The 15,028-nt window shown below is 44.0% G+C and overlaps 1 protein-coding gene across 14 annotated transcripts in view; it reads right to left on the reverse strand.

Moving 5' to 3' along the window:
- Positions 1-15,028, reverse strand: part of dnm1a (dynamin 1a) — a 79,995-nt gene that overhangs the window by 16,332 nt on the left and 48,635 nt on the right. The window lies entirely within an intron of this gene.

Raw genomic sequence — 15,028 nt, forward strand, 5'->3', positions numbered from 1 at the left:
AATTAAAATGGATTTTAGGGGGGTTTGTATCATTTGATTTACACAACATGCCTAAATCATGCCACTTTGAAGATGAAAAATATTGTTTATTGTGAAACAAACAAGAAATAAAACCAAAAAAAACAAAGTCAATACTTTGTAGAGCCACCTTTTGCATAAATTACAGTTGCACGTCTCTTAGGGTATGTCTCTATAAGCTTGGCACATCTAGCCACTGGGATCTTTGCCCATTCTTCAAGGCAAAACTGCTCCAGCTCCTTCAAGTTGGATGGGTTCCGCTGGTGTACAGCAATCTTTAAGTCATACCACAGATTCTCAATTGGATTGAGGTCTGTGCTTTAACTAGGCCATTCCAAGACATTTAAATGTTTCCCCCACTTGAGTGTTGCTTTAGCAGTATGCTTAGGGTCATTGTCCTGCTGGAAGGTAAACCTCCGTCCCAGTGTCAAATCTCTGGAAGACTGAAACAGGTTTCCCTCAAGAATTTCCCTGTATTTAGCGCCATCCATCATTCCTTCAATTCTGACCAGTTTCCCAGTCCCTGCCGATGAAAAACATCCCCACAGCATGATGCTGCCACCACCATGCTTCACTGTGGGGATGGTGTTCTCGGGGTGATGAGATGTGTTGGGTTTGCGCCAGATATAGTGTTTTCCTTGATGGCCAAAAAGTTCAATTTTAGTCATCTGACCAGAGTGAAGGAGATGTTCTTCCATATGCTTGGGGAGTCTCCCACATGGCTTTTGCCGAACACCAAACGTGTTTGCTTATTTTTTTCTTTAAGCAATGGCTTTTTTTCTGCCCACTCTTCCGTAAAGCTCAGCTCTGTGGAGTGTACGGCTTAAAGTGGGCCTATGGACAGATACTCCAATCTCCGCTGTGGAGCTTTGCAGCTCCTTCAGGGTTAACTTTGGTCTCTTTGTTGCCTCTCTGATTAATGCCCTCCTTGCCTGGTCCGTGAGTTTTGGTGGGCGGCCCTCTCTTGGCAGGTTTGTTGTGGTGCCATATTCTTTCCATTTTTTTATAATGGATTTAATGGTGCTCCGTGGGATGTTCAAAGTTTCAGATATTTTTTTATAACCCAACCCTGATCTGTACTTCTCCACAACTTTGTCCCTGGCCTGTTTGGAGAGCTCCTTGGTCTTCATGGTGCCGCTTGCTTGGTGGTGCCCCTTGCTTAGTGGTGTTGCAAACTCTGGGGCCTTTCAGAACAGGTGCATATATACTGAGATCATGTGACAGATCATGTTATACTCAGATTGCACACAGGTGGACTTTCTTTAACTAATTATGTGACTTCTGAAGGTAATTGGTTGAACAAGATATTATTTAGGGGCTTCATAGCAAAGGGGGTGAATACATATGCACGCACCACTTTTCCGTTATTTATTTTTTAGAATTTATTGAAATAAGTTTTTTTTTTCATTTCACTTCACCAATTTGGACTAATTTGTGTCAGCTTCCTGCTTCCCCTGTTTGTCTCCTGGCCTCTAGAGGTCAGCTGTGTTCCCCTTTGCCTTAGTTTTTCCTCATGTGTCCTAATTAGCTTATCTATGTCACCTGTGCCTTGTTTCCCCTTGAGTATTTTAGCTGTGTGTTTTCCCCTTGTTTCTCACTTGGTTATTGCGTCCTGTCTATGTGTCTCCTGCTTTGTCCCACCGTATCAGTCCTAGTAAGTTATTCGAGTTATCTTTAGTTTGTTTTTCTCCCTCGGGGAGTTGTTTTGTTTTGCCTCCTGTTTTGAACATTAAATCTACTTACCTGGAGTATTGCCTGGGGTGTTTCATTTGGGTCCTACACATCTCCTCTGTGGCAAGGGGTAGTACCCCCAGCTCTACACATTTGAGACCGGAGTTCTAGCCCGGCTTGTGACAGAATAACCAAGTGAGAAACAAGGGGAAAACACACAGCTAAAATACTCAAGGGGAAACAAGGCACAGGTGACATAGATAAGCTAATTAGGACACATGAGGAAAAACTAAGGCAAAGGGGAACACAGCTGACCTCTAGAGGCCAGGAGACAAACAGGGGAAGCAGGAAGCTGACAAATTTGTGTATGTCCATTACATGAAATCCAAATAAAAATCCATTTAAACTACAGGTTGTAATGCAACAAAATAGGAAAAATGCCAAGGGGGATGAATAATTTTGCAAGGCACTGTATCAACATTGAAAGGATATGTAGGCCTAACTACTGCTTGGATATTCCATCTGAGCCACTGGCTTGATCCCTTTTTATATTTGGTTGGAGAGTTGGAGACTTGAATCCAACATATCATTTGTTAACTTGTCGAGAGAGAGAGAGAGAGAGAGAGAGAGAGAGAGAGAGAGAGAGAGAGAGAGAGAGAGAGAGAGAGAGAGAGAGAGAGAGAGAGAGAGAGAGAGAGAGAGAGAGAGAGAGAGCAAAGCTCAGAAAGCCAGCTTAAAGACACCCAGAATCAAGGGATGTGACCCACAGAACTGAGCCAAGCGCTAAGACCCAGAACTGGGCAGACGAGTAGTGTAACACACACCCTGTGGTCACACTCCACTGAGCTTCAGAACCAACTGTTACTAAAGTGATCCATCCCACCCAGTGTCTGTGTGTGTGTGGCTATGCTCTACCCCAAAAGACACAGACTCCCCTATGGCTACGGACAAGCACAGTTTCTCTTAAACTTTAGAAACGTGTCCAACCACGGCCCTTCCCTTCCCATTCTGCCCAGCCTTTCCCTTTACATACAGTGTACACCATAACCAACCTCCCCTCATCAAAGGGGTTCAGGCCTGCACAGTCAAATGGTTACATTCCCCTTAGGACGGACATACACACACACACCACTGTGGAGTGACGATCAACAGGCCTAGTTAGTGTGCCCAGGTGTCCACTACCGGAGACTAAATAAGCGGTTACCATGGACACCAGAGGGTGACATCACCACACTAAAGGAGTCCCAGTCCTCCCTCTACTCTCTCTCATTCTCTCTTTCTCTCCATCTCTCCCAGCGAGGGTGTGGCCTTTCACTGACTCACACATTTTCCTTTCCCCTGGCCAGTGAAAAAAAAAGAGGGAAAAGTGAGGAGAGGGAGGGAGGGAAGGGAGGAGAGAGGCAGAGAGAGCAGGAATGAAAGAGAGCAGGGGATGAAAGACAGAGCGACAGAGAGAGAGAGAAAGAAACAGAGTAGCACAAACTGGAAAGGTGGGGTAAAAGAGAAGTACAAGAGATAGGCCAGAGAGGTGGATGTGTGGGAGTGGGATGGAGGGAGACGGAGGAGTGTGAGGAAAAGAGGAAGAGCCAGAGTGACAGAGTGGGCACTGAGCCATGTATGGCCCCATAGACACAGCCTCAGACTAACACACTGCACTCTGAGGATTCACGCTGCACTTAATCACTCAGACAGACTGCTATAACTCACACACACACACACACACACACACACACACACACACACACACACACACACACACACACACACACACACACACACACACACACACACAAGGAAGCCATCAGAGGGTGAGAGGGGAGGCTGCACTACTGTGTGTCGGGAGAGACCTATGACTCCCCCTCTCCCTCTCCTCCTTCCATCTCCCAGTAGAGACTGAGGGAGACTGCAGACAGACTGAGTGATTCTCCACATGTTCCTATAAAACCAGCAAAGTCAGCTCGGCAGCACGGGACACACTTTTAGGTCAGACAAACACACGTACACACAAACACTATTCTATGACAGTCTACACATGTGAGCAGAGACGGACAAACACTTCTGTAAATGATTAATTCAGCTCAGCGAGTGTGTGAGAACTTCTTACTCACCTAAGACACCAACACACCCAGCCCTTTCCTAAAACCTCACTCTGGCCAGAGAACATGTTGATGCTAGGTATGTATAAACTTATCCAACAGACCACAGAGCGAGTTGAAATGCGTTCCATTGTTTTGTTTTGCTTGTGAGGAATACCAGCCTAATTATAAAGCCAGAGGAAGTTCACGTTGGATTCATAAACACACTTCACGTCCCCTCCAGCCCCCGCTTGGGTAATCCAAACAAGAGCCTCACACAAATGTTCCCTTCAAGACACACACACACACACACGTGAGCACAGACGCATACAGAGGTGCACAGACAAAAGTACACGTACATACATACACACGCAAATGTACTGTATACATGCACACACACAACTCTTAAAGGAACAACCTTTCTGACCTTATGTTGTCTGAAAAGCCACACACTCCCGAACCAGATCCAACCTCCTTACACCCAGAACTACTCCCAAAGCCCAGCTGTATGTGTGTTGGACCAGTGTGTGTATGTGTGTTGGACCAGTGTGTGTATGTGTGTTTGCACTTGTATACTCTATGTGTGTGCGTGTGTGTGTGTGCGTGTGTGTGTGTGTGTGTGTGTGTGTGTGTGTGTGTGTGTGTGTGTGTGTGTGTGTGTGTGTGTGTGTGTGTGTGTGTGTGAAGGCAGATTGAAAAGTGCTGGTGACAGGCTCGCATCAAAGACTGGAGAAAACCAGCACGGCATCTGGGAGCAATAACGTAGCTCCTAACCCCTCATTACCACAACGACTGGGTCTTGGGTGGGGGCCAACGGCAATTTTCAAAACGCTTGTTCTTTCCCCACCCTCCCTCCATTCCTCCTCCTTCGTTCTGTCTTTCTTTAATTCTCAATGAAATAAAGTCTACATTGCTTGGTCTTAAACAGCCTAGTTGCTATGATCTCAGAGGCTGCTTGCTCTGAACAAAAAATTATACTCTTGACTTCTAATTCTTTCCTGCAGTGTGATGAGTGAACATGAGATGAGATGAGAGTTGTGACAATGGAGATGGCTTAGGTTTGGTTTGGGACCTGTCTGACTCCCTGTCCTTCACACAGCACAATAGACATGGAGAGAGGAAGAGAGAGAGTGAGACAGTCATAAAGATGGAGAGAGGAAGGGAGAGAGTGAGAGAGTCATAAAGATGGAGAGAGTGAGACAGTCATAAAGATGGAGAGAGGAAGGGAGAGAGTGAGAGAGTCATAAAGATGGAGAGAGTGAGACAGTCATCAAGATGGAGAGAGGAAGAGAGAGTTAGACAGTCATAAAGATGGAGAGAGTGAGACAGTCATAAAGATGGAGAGAGTGAGAGAGTCATAAAGATGGAGAGAGTGAGACAGTCATAAAGATGGAGAGAGTGAGAGAGTCATAAAGATGGAGAGAGTGAGACAGTCATCAAAATGGAGAGAGGAAGAGAGAGAGTTAGACAGTCATAAAGATGGAGAGAGTGAGACAGTCAACGATGGAGAGAGGAAGGGAGAGTGAGACAGTCAAAGATGGAGAGAGGAAGGGAGAGAGTGAGACAGTCATAAAGATGGAGAGAGGAAAAGAAAAGCGAGAAAAGGGGGGAAAGAATGGCTTGCTTCCAAAATTCTTGATTCAGAGAAGGCAGATAGAAAAGATAGATGAGAAAGAGAAAAAAAGAGAGAGATGGATTAGGTAAGAGAAAGGGACAGTGGTTAGATTGAGCCTACGCTACCCTGAGCCGGGCTCCAACACCTTACGGGTCCAAAGAGGAGTAGGATAGAAAGTAGGATAAAAGTAATAACCCTAACCCTAGACTGATAATACATTGTACTTACAGCTGTAACCCTAACTCTAGACTGACCATGCATTTTACTTACAGCTGTAACCCTAACCTTAACCCTAGACTGATCATGCATTATACTTACAGCTGTAACCCTAACCCTAACCCTAGACTGATAATACATTGTACTTACAGCTGTAACCCTAACCCTAGACTGATCATGCATTTTGCTTACAGCTGTAACCCTAACCCTAGACTGATAATACATTGTACTTACAGCTGTAACCCTAACCCTAACCCTAGACTGATCATGCATTTTACTTACAGCTGTAACCCTAACCCTAACCCTAGACTGATCATGCATTTTGCTTACAGCTGTAACCCTAACCCTAACCCTAGACTGATCATGCATTTTACTTACAGCTGTAACTCTAACCCTAACCCTAGACTGATCATGCATTATACTTTGTACTTACACATTGTACTTACAGCTGTAACCCTAACCCTAGACTGATCATGCATTTTACTTACAGCTGTAACCCTAACCCTAATCCTAGACTGATAATACATTGTACTTATAGCTGTAACCCTAACCCTAACCCTAGACTGATCATATATTGTACTTACAGCTGTAACCCTAACCCTAGACTGATCATGCATTATACTTACAGCTGTAACCCTAACCCTAACCCTAGACTGTTAATACATTGTACTTACAGCTGTAACCCTAACCCTAACCCTAGACTGATCATGCATTTTTACCACAGCTGTAACCTAACCCTAGACTGATCATGCATTATACTTACAGCTGTAACCCTAACCCTAACCCTAGACTGATAATACATTGTACTTACTAGCTGTAACCCTAACCCTAACCTAGACTGATCATATATTGTACTCACAGCTGTAACCCTAACCCTAGACTGATCATGCATTATACTTACAGCTGTAACCCTAACCCTAACCCTAGACTGTTAATACATTGTACTTACAGCTGTAACCCTAACCCTAACCCTAGACTGATCATATATTGTACTTACAGCTGTAACCCTAACCCTAGACTGATCATGCATTATACTTACAGCTGTAACCCTAACCCTAACCCTAGACTGATAATACATTGTACTTACAGCTGTAACCCTAACCCTAACCCTAGACTGATCATGCATTTTACTTACAGCTGTAACGCTAACCCTAACCCTAGACTGATCATGCATTTTACTTACAGCTGTAACCCTAACCCTAACCCTAGACTGATAATACATTGTACTTACAGCTGTAACCTTAACCCTAACCCTAGACTGATCATGTATTTTAATTACAGCTGTAACCCTAACCCTAACCCTAGACTGATCATGCATTTTACTTACAGCTGTAACCCTAACCCTAACCCTAGACTGATCATGCATTATACTTATAGCTGTAACCCTAACCCTAACCCTAGACTGATCATGCATTATACTTATAGCTGTAACCCTAACCCTAACCCTAGACTGATAATACATTGTACTTACAGCTGTAACCCTAACCCTAACCCTAGACTGATCATGCATTTTACTTACAGCTGTAACCCTAACCCTAGACTGATAATACATTGTACTTACAGCTGTAACCCTAACCCTAACCCTAGACTGATAATACATTGTACTTACAGCTGTAACCCTAACCCTAACACAAGACTGATAATGCATTTTACTTACAGCTGTAACCCTAACCCTAACCCTAGACTGATCATGCATTTCACTTACAGCTGTAACGCTAACCCTAACCCATGACTGATAATGCATTGTACTTACAGCTGTAACACCAACCCTAATCTTTATCTTGACATAACCCTAACCCTAGCCTTATGTTCAATCTGACTAAACCCTTACCCTAACCCCTCCAAATAGGGCTCCCCGACCTCTAAATTCATAATTTGACCCCTGAAAAAAGAACATAAGTATAGTTCCTCCTCTTACCATAACTCTCCACAAGAAGAACACGTTCCAAACATCCAGACAACCTTCCAGAGTGTTTCAGTTAGTTATATCTTCCCTTAGTAATATGGGGAAGTAGCCAGAGGGAGAACAGTCGATGACACTCTTTGAAACCTTTATACAACTTTATGACACTTATAGTAACACACAATGCTGCCAAACTGTAAAAACACGCACAGAAAACAATTTACAACAGTAACATTCGGCTCTGCTAAAACTGGGCTATTTCAAGACAACATGTATAAATGTGTGATGCTAGACTTTACTCAAACGTCTTAGTAAACATTTGGCAAACCGTTGGCAAACCTATGACTCTTTTGTGCTCTGCATAGTGTTTCTTTTGTGAAATAAAAACAAATCTTCAAGAGAAGGAAGTAAGGCTCTCTACTACAGCTAAACAATATCTAATTCAAGCAGCACAGCAGCAGTTAAATGCAGGTCTACAAGTCAATGATATTTCCCGCTATAGCGGGTCATTGCTAAATGTCTAATTATTTGTGTTATATTTAACTCAGTCATAGGTCATTCTAACATCCCTGGGGCAACCAGTGACCTTCTACAATCAACATTGAACACCAGCAGTCAAAGGGGGGTGGGAGGCTCTCTCTCTCACACACACACACACAAACAACCCCTTCTCACCACATAAACACATGGAAACATTCCCACACCGCTGTGGAGGGTCATCAATGAGAGGGCAATGTTGCATTAACGAGTGTGTGTGCATGTATGTGTTGTCCATAAATCTCTAACACTTCAGCAAGTTCAAAGAGACCAATCTGCAGTCAAACACACACACATACACACGTAAACATAAATATACAAAAACACAGAAGCACAAATACACACACACACACTTGAACAATTATTTGGATCAACAATGACTAATTGTGAGTATGAAGGACCCAAATATTTCAGCGGTCGTACACAAACATACACACAAATACACACACACACAAAACACACACAAAACCAATGTAGTTGTTATGTATAACAATGTTGCCTATTGTGCCAGGCGAGCTCTGAACTGTATCCCTTACTGTAGCTCTTGTAAAGTACAGGGGAATGGGAGGAGGAAGACATATACAGTATATGCTTCTATGACCTTATGGTTTTGAGAGATATGAAACTCTGTAGGGGTGAGTGGGGGAGTATGGAGGGAACACAAAATAAGACCATTTATTAAAAGAAAAACAGACACCATTTATCTCATCAGCAAGGGGCTGGAGAGAGAATTAGCCACATGCCTGACTCCCTCGTTCCCTCTCTCCGTCTCCTCTACCAGGCAGGGGTCCTCTCTCCGTCTCCTCTACCAGGCAGGGGTCCTCTCTCATTCCCTAATCTCTCTCTTTCCCTCTTTGTATCAGAGGTTTCTCTCTCTCCAGCCACCCAAGCCATGGACTGTTCACTCTGCTACTGTCCGGCAAATGGTACCGGAGCTTCGGCTCTCGGACCAACAGACTCCGAGACAGCTTCTACCCCCAAGCCATAAGACTGCTAAATAGCCATAAGACTGCTAAATAGCCATAAGACTGCTAAATAGTTAATTAAACGGTTACACAGACTATCTGCACTGACCCTATCTTGCACTGACTCCATGCACACTCAGAAGACTATATATACACACTATATACACATATATACTCACACACACTGTCACTCTCACACAAAACATTCACATACACTACATACACACACACACACACACACACACACACACACACACACACACACTAACACACACACACGCATACCAACAACATAAACACACACACACACACAAACAAACACACACGCATACTGACACAACCCAAACACGCACGCACACACACACACACACCTACACTTTTACAATCATCATATGCTGCTGCTACTCTGTTCTTTATTTTACTCTTATTATTATTTATCCTGATGCCTAGTCACTTTACCCTGCCTTCATGTACATATCTACCTCAAATACCTCATTGATCTGGTACTGGTACTCCCTGTACTTAGCTCTATTCTTGTGTATTTTATTCCTCTTGTGTTACTATTTTTATTTTTATTATGTTTTTTTAAAACTCTGAATCGTTGGGAAGGGCTCATAAGCAAGTATTTCATGGTTAAGATGTTGTATTCGGCGCATGTGACAAAAACAATTAAATAGTTCTACCATATTCACCCCACTCTCTCTCTCTACCTCTCCTTCTACCTCTCTCTTGCCCCCATCTGTTCTAGGTAAACCTCTCTTACCCACAGCCAGGCCACCCGTGATACAAGTCAGTATTCGACGTCCATCCATGTCTGAGGACGTCGGGAGATGACGTGGAAACCGGCCACTAGGGGCAACAGTGAGCGCTTTTACCTTCAAATAGGTTTCAGTTTTGCTGGTGTTGTGGACAGGGATGGCGGATGGGCGTAAAGCGATAAAAAGTTGTTTTTGATATTTTTGTTTTAAGCCTATCCGAAACCTTAACCCTTACCTTAACCATTCTGAGTTAATGCCTAACCTTAAGAATGTGGAGTTAATGCCTGAACTTAACCTTAAACACTTCAAAATTTGACGTTTGAGAAACATGGTGAACGTCTAATTCTGACGCGAGACTGTGAGAGCTGTTTGCTTACCCAGTGCATTGCCATTCTCCTTACCATCAGATATTGTGGTTTATTTACATAGCTATCATATGACTCTCTAAAAGCTTCACTCTAAACCTGAAATGTAAGCAAACTGTATATCAGGACAAACTGGAGTATGTCCAGTGGTGGAAAAAGTACCCAATTGTCATACTTGAGTAAAAGTAAATATACTTTAATAGAAAATGACTCAAGTAAAAGTGAAAGTCACCCAGTAAAATACTGTATTTGGTTTTAAATATACTTAAGTATCAAAAGTAAATGTAATTGCTAAAATATACTTAAGTATCAAAAGCAAAAGCAAACCAGACCACACAATTTTCTTGTTTTTTAAATTTACAGATAGCCAGGGGCACACTCCAACACTCAGACATAATTTACAAACAAAGCATGTGCTAAGTGAGTCTGCCAGATATAGGCAGTAGGGATGACCAGAGTTGTTTTCTTGAAAAGTGTGTGAATTGAAACATTTTCTGTCCTGCTAAGCATTCAAAATGTAACGAGTACTTTTGGGTGTCAGGGAAAATGTATGGAGTAGAAAGTACATTATTTTCTTTAGGAATGTAGTGAAGTAAAAGTAAAAGTAGTCAAAAATAGAAATAGTAAAGTATTGTACAGTTACCCCCCAAAAAACGACTTTAGTACTTTAAAGTATTTTTACTCAAGTACTTTACACCACTGAGAATGTCTGACAACAACGATTGGTCGAACTGTGTCTCACACACACACTTATCTCCCTCCAAGGATGATGAAATGTGTGTGAGGAGGGATAACAAGGTGGTCAGTTCAGGTGGGAATAGGGAATAGTAGTGAGAAAATGTGTAGATCACTCTATACCTCCCCATGGCAAAATAAACAGAGAGGGGGTGAGGAAAAGGAGCCTAAATAGTTTGGCATATGACAGCGAAAAATGACTAATTGTTATTTGACATATTATCTCATCTCTTCTAGAAGTTTACAATCCTGAGGTTTATTTTGAGCATTTCTTACCAATACATCTGGAGTGAAAGCATATGATTCCAGTCTGGTCGTATTGGTTTTGGCTAGGATGTGACACAGCACTTCAGACAAAGCTTCTCCATAGTGCTCAAAGGCTTACACATTTCTTCCAATCCCAAACCCAACTTGAAAAATCTATTTCTTTCCCACTCTCCACCTCTCTGACTTGCTCATTATTTACATTTACATTTTAGTCATTTAGCAGACGCTCTTATCCAGAGCCACTTACAGTTAGTGAGTGCATACATTTTCCTCTCTACCTCTCTTTCTCCTTTTCTTTTTCCCTCCATCCCTACCTTCTCCTCTCTCTCAGTAGTGCTGACCTGGCTCCCAGAGGGGGCTGTCTTTGATTTCTCCTTCAGGTTGGAGCTCAGAAACCGTAGCTAAAGCAAACACACAAGCACAGCCACCACCCAGTGCTGAGCCAAGGAACCCTCATATACTGTACACACACACACACACACACACACACACACACGCACACACACACACACACACACACACACACACACACACACACCAACCCCCGTTCTGGTTCAGATTTTCCAGCATATACACACTCACACACACACACACACACTGCACCAACATGCGTGAGACCTACCACCAGACAGAAAGGGAGAGAGATAATGAGAGAGGGAGAGTTTGAGAAGGTATGATAGAGGTGTCAAATACTATTCTTGGAGCATCTTCCTCTGTTTTGTCATGTACACTGGACTATTCCACTACTGCCATGTCTCTAACCAATAGACCCTATGCCCTCTGCACACATACACTATGGTTCTGATTTACCCGCAGTGAACCCCTTGCACCCCCCCACTGTCCGATTCACCAGTCCACCTCTCTCTGATGGGGTGTTAGGAGTGGGGGGGTGAGGGACGGGTGGACCAGCATAAAGAGCCTTTTATTCAAGCCGGACAGGGAGAGGAAATCAGCTTTAGAAGCAAAAACAGAGCAGAGAGAGAGAGAGAGAGAGAGAGAGAGAGAGAGAGAGAGAGAGAGAGAGAGAGAGAGAGAGAGAGAGAGAGAGAGAGAGAGAGAGAGAGAGAGAGAGAGAGAGAGAGAGAGAGAGAGAGAGAGAGAGAGAGAGAGAGAGAGAGAGAGAGAGAGAGAGAGAGAGAGAGAGAAGGAGAGAGAGAGAGAGAGAGAGAGAGAGAGAGAGAGAGAGAGAGAGAGAGAGAGAGAGAGAGAGAGAGAGAGAGAGAGAGAGAGACCACATCTGGAGTTATTACAAGCCTTCCTTCTCGCCAAGAAACGCCGACATTCCTGCCCTGGCTACAAAGCCACAGAGCCTCTGCAGTCATCCAACCTCACTCCCACACACACACACACACACACACACACACACACACACACACACACACACACACACACACACACACACACACACACACACACACACACACAAACACACACACACACACACACACGCAAAAAAATACACGCAGGCACACATACTACATACACACACACAGTCTCACAGACCACAAACACACACCTGCAAACACACCAACTGATACATACAGTACATTTACTGAAACATTGCATACAAACATACAAACTCGCTAACACACAACCAATATACCCACCCCAACACTTTCACACACATTCACACACACACACACACACAGACACCCAGTCCTCCAACATATATGCTTCCTCAAAAAGCTCACCAGCTAGACGACCAATCCCTATCCCCCTCCCCTTCCCGCCAGCCCCTGTTCCCCGCTGAAATTACACAACACACACAGCAAATTAATGCGCCTCACTTCCTGTTGACCTCTGACCTTTCACTTCCTGCTACCTCCCCAAAAGCCCAATCTGAAAAAAAAACCAGACCCAGACAGAGGAGGGGGAACAGAAAAATGGAAAATAAGAGCTCCTCCTCTTTTCTCTCTCTTCTCTCTCTTCTCTTCTCTCTCGCTCTCTCTCTCTCTTTTGCCTCCATCTCCCTCGCTCTCTCCTTCCCTCTCGCCAGGGATACTTTGGTGACCATTAGTCTGCCACGTCAAGCCTGCTGCTAGTCCTCGCTCTGCCCCTCAGCGGGAATCCTCTCGCACTGAGGAGAGAGCCTTTGGACAGCGCTGTGACAACCTCCAGCATCTCTCTGCTCCAATGGACTGCCATGGCCAGACAACAGGAGGCTACCTGAATGCAACATTTTCTCTCCTGGCAGAGGAGAGAGGGAGAGAGGAGAGGGAGACAGGGAGTTGGAGGGTGAAAAAGAAGGAGGGGTTCAACTTGGTTGAGATACCAAAGAGACTAATCCACTGACCAGTGCTGACAGCAACTGGCAAAGGAGACTTCTCTCCCAAGAGATGCCACGAGGTGAAAGACAGAGAAAGGAGGAGAAGAGGAGATGGAGAGCGAGAGTCTATTGGCCAACCCATCCAGAACCCTCAAAATGGACTAGGTATCTCTTCTATCCTCTGTGTCTGTCCACTCTGTGTTAAGTGACTGTGAAGGAATGATGGGCTCTAGACTGATGTGTTTGTGGGAGGTGTTGTGTATAGATGTGTGTTTGAGAGAGTTGGATGGACATGGTTATGAAAAGTTGAGAATGAACCGCTATCTATACTGACTGTGTGTTTCTACCGGTAAGTCTGTTATTGGTTTTGATTGGTTTCCTGACCGTAGTACTACAGATGGCTGCTGGTAAAGGAACAGTGTCAACACCAAACCAACTTTACTCTAAGACCAGAGTTCATTTTTGACTGATTAGTAGTGGAAAAGACAGATTGTAAATGTCGATTTTACCTCAACGCTTTAGATTAATGAGGGCATACAACCTCCAATCTGGTCAGCTAAGACACTGTCTGTGAATGTGTCTGTGTATGCAAGTTTTCAAAAAAAAAAAGATTAATTTTAGAGACTATTGACACATCGCACAATTAAATATCCTCTCCTCTGTGACTCATGGCTTGGAATGTTTCTCTCTCTGCCTCTCTCTCTCTCTCTGCAGAACACAGGCATGAATGCTCAGGCTGCCAATCACAACCCATCACTCCTCAGCCTGCCTCTCTCTCTCTCTCTCTCTCTCTCTCTCTCTCTCTCTCTCTCTCTCTCTCTCTCTCTCCTCTCTCTCTCTCTCTCTCTCTCTCTCTCTCTCTCTCTCTCTCTCTCTCTCTCTCTCTCTCTCTCTCTCTCTCTCTCTCTCTCCTCTCTCTCTCTCTCTCTCTCTCTCTCTCTCTCTCTCTCTCTCTCTCTCTCTCTCTCTCTCTCTCTCTCTCAGCAAGACCCCTCCTCCTTTCTCCACTGGGCAGAAATCCCTCTTCTCTCCTGAGCCCACAGGTTCGGTCAAATAGTTATTTTGGATACAGTGCAGATATATGTGAGTATATGTGCATGTGTGTATGTTTGCGTGTGTTCAGTGTGTACGTGTGTGTGTGTGCATGTCTGTGCAGTGCGTGTTCAGTGCATGTGTGTCTGTGCAGTATGTGTGAGTGTTATATATATATATATATATATATATATATATATATATATATAGATATATATATATATAGATATATATATATATATGTATATATAGATAGCTCCTTTACCCCCATCCCTCGTGGACCGGCAGCCCGCCCCGCCTGCCCAGTGTTCAGACTACCTGTTCAGGAACTAGTGGTTGTACAGTAGTCTGCACATTGGTTAGGCTGGGTGGGGAAGCACGAGAATCAGGACACTGAGAGACAGCTAACCAGTGGGTGACAGCAGCCACAAAGACCATGGCACCGCTCTGGGAAAGCCTGGCACAGTCGTAAATATCAGACCCACAGGCTCAGCCACAGAAGCAGGCCATGCCCAACTAAATGCCTGTCTAATACTGTTCTGTGCGTTCTGTTGTGTTGTGTTCCTCCATTGATGGGCAAATGTTTGTGGAGGTTCTTTGAGATT

Source organism: Coregonus clupeaformis, chromosome 15 (genome assembly GCF_020615455.1).
Source record: "Coregonus clupeaformis isolate EN_2021a chromosome 15, ASM2061545v1, whole genome shotgun sequence".
Lineage (NCBI taxonomy): Eukaryota > Metazoa > Chordata > Actinopteri > Salmoniformes > Salmonidae > Coregonus > Coregonus clupeaformis.